Source organism: Apteryx mantelli, chromosome 1 (genome assembly GCF_036417845.1).
Source record: "Apteryx mantelli isolate bAptMan1 chromosome 1, bAptMan1.hap1, whole genome shotgun sequence".
NCBI classification, from domain to species: domain Eukaryota; kingdom Metazoa; phylum Chordata; class Aves; order Apterygiformes; family Apterygidae; genus Apteryx; species Apteryx mantelli.
Window position 1 is genome coordinate 203,315,347 of NC_089978.1, and position 9,665 is coordinate 203,325,011.

Below are 9,665 nucleotides of genomic sequence, written 5' to 3' on the forward strand. Positions count from 1 at the left end.
CTTATCTACTGCAAGACTATAAAGCCCAGCAGTCATGGAAGTTTAGGAATCACTGAATACTCAAGAAGTTTTATTAATGAAGAGGATGTGGCACCAAGTACAGTCTTCTGATCATTAGGCTAATACCAAGTAAGTGTCTGTACAAAGGGCACCCTAAGAACTTCCTGGCTTAAGTTATATTTCTTGTTTCTACTCTGTTTCTTGGTTGTGCTCCTGTCTGTTTTGCTACTGTTCAACTCCTGACTTCAACTTCTCTCTAATTCTGGTTCTTTTGACTATCACTTCCTGATTCTGGCTGCCCAACTTTAGAACGTTCTGCCCTGACACTGCCTTTCTGAGTTCAGCCTTCTCCTAACCATGACTTTACAACCTCATACCCCTGGTCTGGCTGTAGCACTCACTTCCTACTCAAAACTTCATGGAGTGGAGAACCTCAAGTATGTTTCATTCTCTTCTGGTTCTGCTGGAGAAGAGAAGATGACTCATAATGGACTGGCTTTTTTCTTTCTCACACCTTCTGTTCCTTGGGTATATAAATGACCTGATTATAAGACATACATATAATATTTTATTTAAAAGTCATACCACAAAAGAACACTTTCTAAATGTAACCCATTTAATAATTTGGGAGTTTAAGTCCATTGAGATCTGCCTTACTACTGGCTGACCTGCACTGAACCAAGATATGGATATGGAGGCCTGGCTGATGTTGGAATTTGGAGAGACTTTGAAGGAAGCTCTGTATATAGTCAAGTAGCCTTCAATTTTCTTTGTACTTTGAAACAGATGGGAAAAATCATTGATGAAATACACTTCTCTCTGTTAAAAGCTTACAGAACACAAACATTTCAAGAAACAAACAATTTGAAAAAAATGGATTCCTCCTCCAGTAATGTGAAATCCCTTTCTTTGTTGAATCTTGTAAAGGATTTGCTACTCATAAGATAAAAACACAAGAATTTTTCCAATTAACTCTCAACAATATGCTTTAATTAGATAAAATAACACAAGATATTGATGTTGGCATAATCTGTACAAGCTGTACAAAGTTTCTTTATTTCTTCCTCAGTCTCTCCAAATTTACACATCTCCTCATGGTGCAATAAATATTTTAAATGGAGCAGAAAGACATAAACATAATTAAAAGTACTGTTGCACCATCTCCTTATAAATATTTTATAAGTTTTTACATTAAAATAATATGAGTCAACACAGTGAATTTGATGGGTATTAGAAACATCTGTTGAATACTTGATAAAGGATAAATTCAATTTCATTCAACCATAATTTACAAAGTATAATGCAAATCTTTGGATAATAGGGCATATCCCAGTATACTACATTGTTTCTTGTACCTCAAGGAGATAAGACTGATTGTTTTATTTCTTTTGGGGAATTTTTTCAAAAGTCATATTGCAGGGAGATGACACTTTAATTTTTCTCGGCAAAAAGTTTGCATCAATAAGAAGCTATACGTGTATAATTTAGAACAGCGTGTTTACATATAAAACCCCAATGATTGTATGTTAGACATCTCATTGGGTAATTCAGTCAGATACATTCTGGTTATATTATAAAAGAGATGTAGCAAAATGTATTAAAAAAAAAAAACCAGCAAAAACTCTTGACTATTATAAAATCTAAAAACAGAACAGATGTAAAAGACCTGTTAAGCCTGATTTTCAAATATTCTGAATCCCTGGCTCCCACAAAACTGTGCCAGGGCAGTTATACGCCTAATTCGTACACACATAACTGCATGAACATCTAAAGCATGAAGATATTCAAATAACCAGTCTGATGTCAATCTAATTATCCAAGTGTATAAATTCAAACATGGTTAAAAGCACAGTTAAATCAACATAAAAAAAAAATATATATATATACTTCTGTACATGGGCCTGGAATACTTATGTATTTCAGATAAAGAAATTCACTCAAACAGATCAACAAAGGTATATTTTCTGGTGCCAAGTCCACTCTGGCATTTGATTCAAACAAGCAGGAGGAAGGAGGTGGTCACCAGCCCATTGCTAGGGTTTGTTGGAAGCATGGTTCTGGAAAATTTCTTTAAAGATAGGCTTTTCTTCCAGTATAAGATATAAAATGTGTTGGTATCTAAGGATGTGGCTATATATTGAACATTTCAATATGTTTCAGATGGTTCTTAGTTTTATGGAGGTATGGATGTTGGTCTGCAGGCTTTTCTGCATAGTGCAATTTGTAGGTTATTACTTTTCATGCTGACCATTGTCCCTGGGAAAATAATTTGTAATATGTGTATTACATGGTTTGATGATGTCTTTGAGTTATAAGACAGGTGTGGATTTTTTTTTTTTTTTAGTTCCTTACAAAAGAAATATATGAGGCTGACATGCATAAAAACAAAATATTAATAGTAGGCCCTATTTCATGTTTTCAATCTCTTTGACATGACAAAACAAGATGATCAACAAATGTAAAACATAATATCTTTAGAAAAATTCCAAAAGTGGTTTTAAATAGACAGGAACTTTTTTTTTTACATGTTGACATCTTTCATGGTAATTTCAGGTTGATTCATGGCAGCACTTAAAGTTTAACTTATTTATATTTATGACTTCTATATTTGTAATTTCATTATAGGCAAACAACTAACAAATATTTTATCAAAATTTTTTTATGATTGCAGTAACTTGATTGAAATACTGTCAAAAGCCTTCATATCAAAATCAAATAATCTTAGAAATGTCCTATTAAAACTTATCTTTCAAAATTAAAACATCCTCACAACGTTCTGAATACATTCCGGTATATTAATATAACTGATCCAAATTCTTTATTGACTTTTACCCACTTAATAAAGGAAATATATGTAATTCTTATTTTTCTATGAGAATTTATAGGAATTCCAGGCAGCCTGTCTTCTCAGAATTTCTTCCTACTTAAGACACTATGGTGATGAAGAACTTTTGTATGGTTAATGTCATTGTATGCATGCTTGTGTATGAAGATGCAATGACACATAACCAGCACTTTATAATTATATAGAGACCACAGTAAGTCTTACCAACCATGATAAGCGATAGGGTTGTACTTAAGAATACCTCATTTCCTTTTTTCATCACTCCTGCCATCCCATACCTGCTCATTAGCTGGCATAAGCTCTTGAGTCTAATCCAGGTGCAGCTCACTGCTCCCTTACATAGTACAAGGGGAAGCACAGAAAAGAAGCATCGCCCTTCCTTTCATCATTTAGTGAAATGACCAAAACCACTTTCCCCCAGGAATATGTCTCAAAAATTTGTGATTCAAACAGCTATATGACTATTTCATCCCAGATAAAATCACCTCTCTCTGCTGATTTTGTCTCACATTTCTACCTTTCTATCTTCTCTATAGTCTGTGTTGTTTGACTCCTCTTCCATTTCAGAATCATTGGTGAATAAGCAGGATTTCTGTTTAAATATGTAAACGGGCCCTTGTGCTGCAAATGATCTGTAGCTTAAAGTTTATGTGCTAAATGAAAGTCAGAATTTCATTCCTGAGGGAGGTCACTTGATACTGTTGCTTGAAACCCTTCAACTGATAAATCTCTCATTAAATTAGACACCTCCACAGTTGGGAGAATTGCCTTTTATGAGCCTACTGTGCATTTTTAAGTATAAGTGCAAGGAGCAACTATCTGTTAAAAATGATTCTGTAAAACATTACTAAACTCTGGAACCAAGATAATGATTTCAGACACTAAGGGAAAAAGCTAACTGCTTTATCTGAAGGAGATTGTGTTTAGTATCTACTTGCTCCATAACAATGCCTTATAAGACATCTGATAAATATTTTTATTGGGTATCCAATTTCTAGAGTACATGAAGTACAACCAAAAACATCAATATAAATAAATGTGCTTTCCCTAATATTATGTAATATTGAATATTGGATTATTTTGTTTTTGCCAATGACATCAAAATCAACTATGAGGTAAAATAAACCAAAACAGTGTTACTGCCTGTTAGTTACAGTGTTTGTAGAACAGTAAATGTGCTCCACCAATCACCTCTCTTTTCTAGGTACAAGTAGTAATGTCTAAAATAGAAAGCCAAATATTCTGCCATCAAATCACATCAAATTTTGGGAGAAAATTTTTGCTTACAGGCCAAAATAAACCCCTTTTAAATCCAACCTGTTATAAGGAGAACAATGTATATTAGATTTTGGCATTAATGGTCCTTTTTTATATTGGTAAGCATAAGGAAATGTATGATATAAACCTGCTTTTAGTCTATGTAGATTTTATTATCTGACAATTGGAAATACAATAAATCAAATATGCCTCAACTTAAAAAAAAAAAAAATCCACACCATTGTTTTCATATCATCTACAGTATTAGGATAAAAAAAGCTTTGTATGCTTTGTTCCTTTAAAATTCCAGTATAGACACAAAAGCAATGAACCACTAACACATTATTTAATGTAAACTCACTTGCACTTGATTAGAGAAAGTAATATTTTCTTGCTGAGTACAAAAGAATAAATGTCAATCCATCGTTCTTCTGCACACGTATGTTCTAACGAAATCTTAATTACAGCCAGCTGTGGCCTGTATCACTCACACAGATCTGTAAAGTAAAGGACATATCAAATCAGATTATAAATCTTCAACACTTCATGCCACCTGGAAATCTTGTAGAGAGTTGTCAATAGCCTGCTGTAATGCTCAACAGGGACAACGTTTCCCTCTCCACATATACCCTATCTTCTTATGGGACAACCACGTCTCTCATTTGTACTAATGCGTTAAAAAACAACAACAAAAAAACACAGCAGCACCAATAAAATATGGAAAATCTATGCATAGTGAGGTTCACTGAGATCATGACAAGAGCTTGAAATTTAAGCAAACCCATCTATTGATGTCCTCCTGACTTAATGAAAGTGTTCCCCTTCTAGACCAGCTTACTAAAGGTAAATAATATTTACCTCCATTTCTGAAGCCTCTGATACAGACTCTCTTTGGCTCACTGACTCTTTACCCATGCTTCAGTACAGTTGTATTTCTTACAATTCTGAACATTAAGAGACATTATTTAAATAATTTAATATGTATAAATTAGAAATGCATATTATGCAAATAAAATTACATGCTTGCATACCAGAACACATAGACTCTCATTACTAAAATTCACTCATAGCACATTTTTCAAGGTGCTCAGTACCTCCCAAAAGTTTAAGATATTTTTCAATTTGTGTAATTTGTGTTGGAAGTTTAGGTTTCAATCCTATGAGGGATTTATCAACCTTGAACATTGCACAGTACTGTCAGATTACTATGATTAATATGGGAATTGTGGAATTTTGTCAAGGTTGTCCTGGATCCTAAGTTGTCCAAAGTGAATGAAAATAGCAAAAGAGCAATTAACCTTGCTGTATAGAATATGTTTGTCGGGAAAAAAAAAAGAAAAGAAAAGAAAACAGCCCAGACTGAGGCTACATCAGTCTGAATGGGGACAGGATTACATCATTGTGTTCACTTCATTTGCCTGAGCACAGAATAACGCTTTGGCTGTAGATATAAAGTTTTTGCTAGCAGTCTTTCCTTAATACATTTTATTTTCTCAGCATGTTTTTTTTTCTTAATCCTCTTTTTGCCTTTTGCATTTTACTTTCTCTCTAAACAAAGCCTGACTTAGCCAAAGCAAATGGGTCCACATTCCGTAGCAGTATTGTGAATCTATGACTAGAAAGGCCATAAAATCAGTGGATTCAAAAGCCACCCTAGAACAAGTTCAACAACTCTCTGAGTGTCAAATAAGGCTCTGAGATATGCCAGTCTTTTTCCACCAGCAAGGCCGCAGGGGAGGGTAGGATTTGGTAGACCAAAATTGTACTCAATATTTTCCAATAACTTATTGCTTCATATGGATTCAGTCATGTTTTCTGTTGGAGAAAGTAGCATCAGACTTCTGTTGTCACCTAAACTGAACTTTCTCTTCCCTTGAGGATAGTTAATGCCTTCTAAAGGTAAAGAGAAAACAGGAACTGCTCAAATGAAAGCCCTAATTAATTTAAATGTTTTAACTGGTCTTCTGAGATGGGGGTGGTTCTGTGTCTTTAAAATGCCTAAAACTTTTTTTTTCTTTAATACTGATTTTTCATACAGTGGAAGAAGACTAGAAACAGCTTGGTCTGTAAAATAAAAAAAAAATCTGTTATTATTATGAGTAGGTCTTTTTCTGATGACCCCATTTCCTTCTTGTTTTAACCATTTGTTTCCTCCTTCTATTGAAGCACAGAAACTTCCCCTTTGAAAAAATTCCTCTATCAGTTAATTTATAGCAGAATATTTATTTCTTAGCATCACCAGTAGGTGACATGTTAGAGGCAAGGTGCTAAATTGGCTGGACCACTAGTACAGACCGCACAACAGTTCCTAATGTTGTGAAGGTAAGGATCAGTTTAGAAACCATTAAACACTGCTTAGAGCTGAGTAAAATATTCAAAGTAAACAGTCAAACTGACAAAATTAGATTTTTTTCTATCTATGAATGAATGAAAAACAATGAACTTCTCTTTGTATCAGCTCTGCAAAAAAACACTTCAGAGAATTAGACATTATTGCATATCAAAAACTGTTGAAGAAATTGTCTTGTAAATAGACAGGTAACATGAAGACCTGAGATAGAAGGTGATACAGATTTTTACTGTTCAAAGTTGTACTCTGACTGGCTAGGCATGCCTTTCAATAGATAAATCTAGACATGTCCTGTCTCAGAAAGATTTGGATTAAGTAGATTTTTAAAACAATCTAAATATGCATGATTTGGCTGAAAAAATAAGTAAGTTTGGAGACTACTCTTTTACTTTCTATTCAACTCTTTCTTGCTGCAGTGCCCACAGATATATTTTATTTTTTCTCATGTTAAATTGACTGAAAGTTTGAAATCAAAGGAATTGTGCTATACCAGACAATCAGCTATATCTGCTTCATATAGGATGCAAGAAGAATTTTTATGCCAGAGGACAAGCTCAAATAAACATAGAAATATGGGCTATGATTGTATGAGAATGAAATTGTTCTATGGAAGGGAAAAAAAGAAAACGTGGCAGTGGTGGTTTTGTTTTGTTTTTCCAGTAGATGCACAAAGATTGCCTCAAGTTATTGGGACAATCCACCCTGTAATAACGTACACTTGAAAGTGGAATTAAGGATACATTTACAGTCTTACTGAGTAAATTTTCTCATTTTTGCAAACTTATTTGCACAAATTAAATCTTAGGAACACTGGTTTGCATACATCCTCCATATATCTGATAGCATAAAAACAGAGAAATACCAGAAAACAATCCACTAGAGATAAAATTTTCAAACATTTTAAGTTTTCATTGGTCATTCTGTTTGTCTAAAATTTTAAAATCCGTGCCTCACTTCCTTTTTTGCATTTGCTAGTAATTGTTTCTCTCGAAAACATTTTGAAATATTTCCCAGTTTCATGTCATGCTTGTCTTGGTCTCTTCCAAAAATTATAATGTCATCATAAATATTCAAAGGCTCTATACACCATTGCATGACTTGTTAATTAAACCTTGATATTTCTCAGGTGCTGATGAAATTTCAAACATCAATCTTCTTCAACACTGTAGTTTTGCATGGGTTGCAAATAGTGCGTTCATTTTACATTTAGCCTCAAGCTCAGCTGAAGTACTCACAACAAACAGGAAGGCTCTGCAGAGCCCTCTTGCACACACAGTTAAAAAGCTGAAGGCCCTGCTGTAAGCAAGCCTGATACATGGTCAAAGAAGACAGTAGAGAAGCTTAGTGCCACGATATTGCTCCCTTTTTGCAAACTATGAAGGTCTGTACACACTTAATCCATCTCATTTACCCTAAGTTTTTCTTAGCATATCTTAGTCTGAATTATCAGAAGAATGCCTTTGCAGAGCATGTTCAGTCCCTGTTTGTACTGCCTTGAGCCATCTGTTTTCCTCCATACTCAGATTTTAAATTCTTCAGAGACAAGAAATTCCTATCAGCAAAGCATCTTTTGCACTACTGCAAACAAACAGTTCTGTCTTACCAATCCACTTAGTAGACTGATGAAAAATTAAACTAAATCTTGCACATTAATATCTGTTTTATATTTTTGACCACTCGGATCAGGAGGTAAGTGAGTGAATGCAAGCAACAGAGGAAAGAATTGGCTTTGGGGAGCCAGGATTTATTAGTTTCCACTAAATAGCCCTGGGAGCAGTGGGCTGAGTTCCACCATAGGTCCTCAGTCTTATGTAGCAGCCCAATTCTGCCTTGGTCCTCCTTTTGAAGCCATGTCTAATCTACTGAAGTGTGTTACGCTAAGGAGCTCACTGGTAAGTATGTTCTAAAATGGAAGTATACAGGTTATAACACCTTTACAATGTGTTATATAGTAACGATCAACTTATTTTCTTCTCTAGACAGGGCCTGCAACCTCTGTAACCTTTCCTAAGAAAGGAGAATTTAACACAGACTCCATAGATATGTTTCTGAAGTTCTAAATAATAGCTCTATTTTTTTACTCCCGCAGGGGAAAGAGAAAAGTAGATGTCAATTTGGAAATCTTATCAGTTTGTTCTCTGAGCACAGCAAAAGCCATTTTTTCTCACAATAAAATTTCACTCGTTAAAAATCTCTGTATGCATACATAAACATATACTGTAGCCACTTTTCATATATATATATATATATATATATATACACACACACACACACATAAATATAGCTACAGCTGTAATTCACTGCTTTAGTTTGTCTAGTTTGGCTTTCACCACTGTTTCATTTTAAAGACCTACAAGGTACCTGAGAGTCTAATTTTTAGGCATACATCTGATGTTAGATGAGGACTGATGCATTTAAAATGTGCACAACCCATAAACAAAATATGCAAACCTATAAGCTAAAATCAGGGGAGATCCATGACAACCTGGAAGAATTATAAAGAAAATACAATAACATCTCTACAGCTAAATATTATGAGATCCTCACTTTATTGGACAGGGTGTGTTAGAAACCTACTTCCAAAAGGCATATTCTTTCATAGATACACATCTGTAACTCCCATAGCTATAATACAATAGAGCTTAATTTTCTGTAATGCTGTTCATCAAAACTGTGTCTCAAAGCACTTTATGGGTGTGCAATAGCAGACGGAATGAGAAATTAAAATGTGTTTTTACAGTGAAGTGACTCCAAATGGTTCTGTGGAGTTCCATGTTCACTGCGCCTCACTGATCCCGTAACAAATTTGCTTAGGTTAGCTTAGTTTATGAATAACGTTTATTTCCTAACTACAATGCTACTGACTCCATCCAGGCCCTGCAAATCAAATCAAGCTGAGTTATTTCCTACTTATGCATTTTAAAGACTAATAAAAGATTTTAAAGGAGAAAAAATCATGTTCTCATTCAAATCTCATCACTCAACAACTAATCCTTAATTAACATAGATAGGAAGCAGTGTATGCAGTACACTGCAGTATACTGCAGTAACCTATACCTAGTTTCACTTGTTTCTTTTTCCTGCATGCACATTTCCATTTGATTTTGCCCTTGAAATATCCAAACAGAAGAACTTCCACTTGCTCCTGGTTCCTCCAAATATCCAGGAATGTATTTTCTTTGGACATTGGTTATTACATATCTTGCTTTCTAA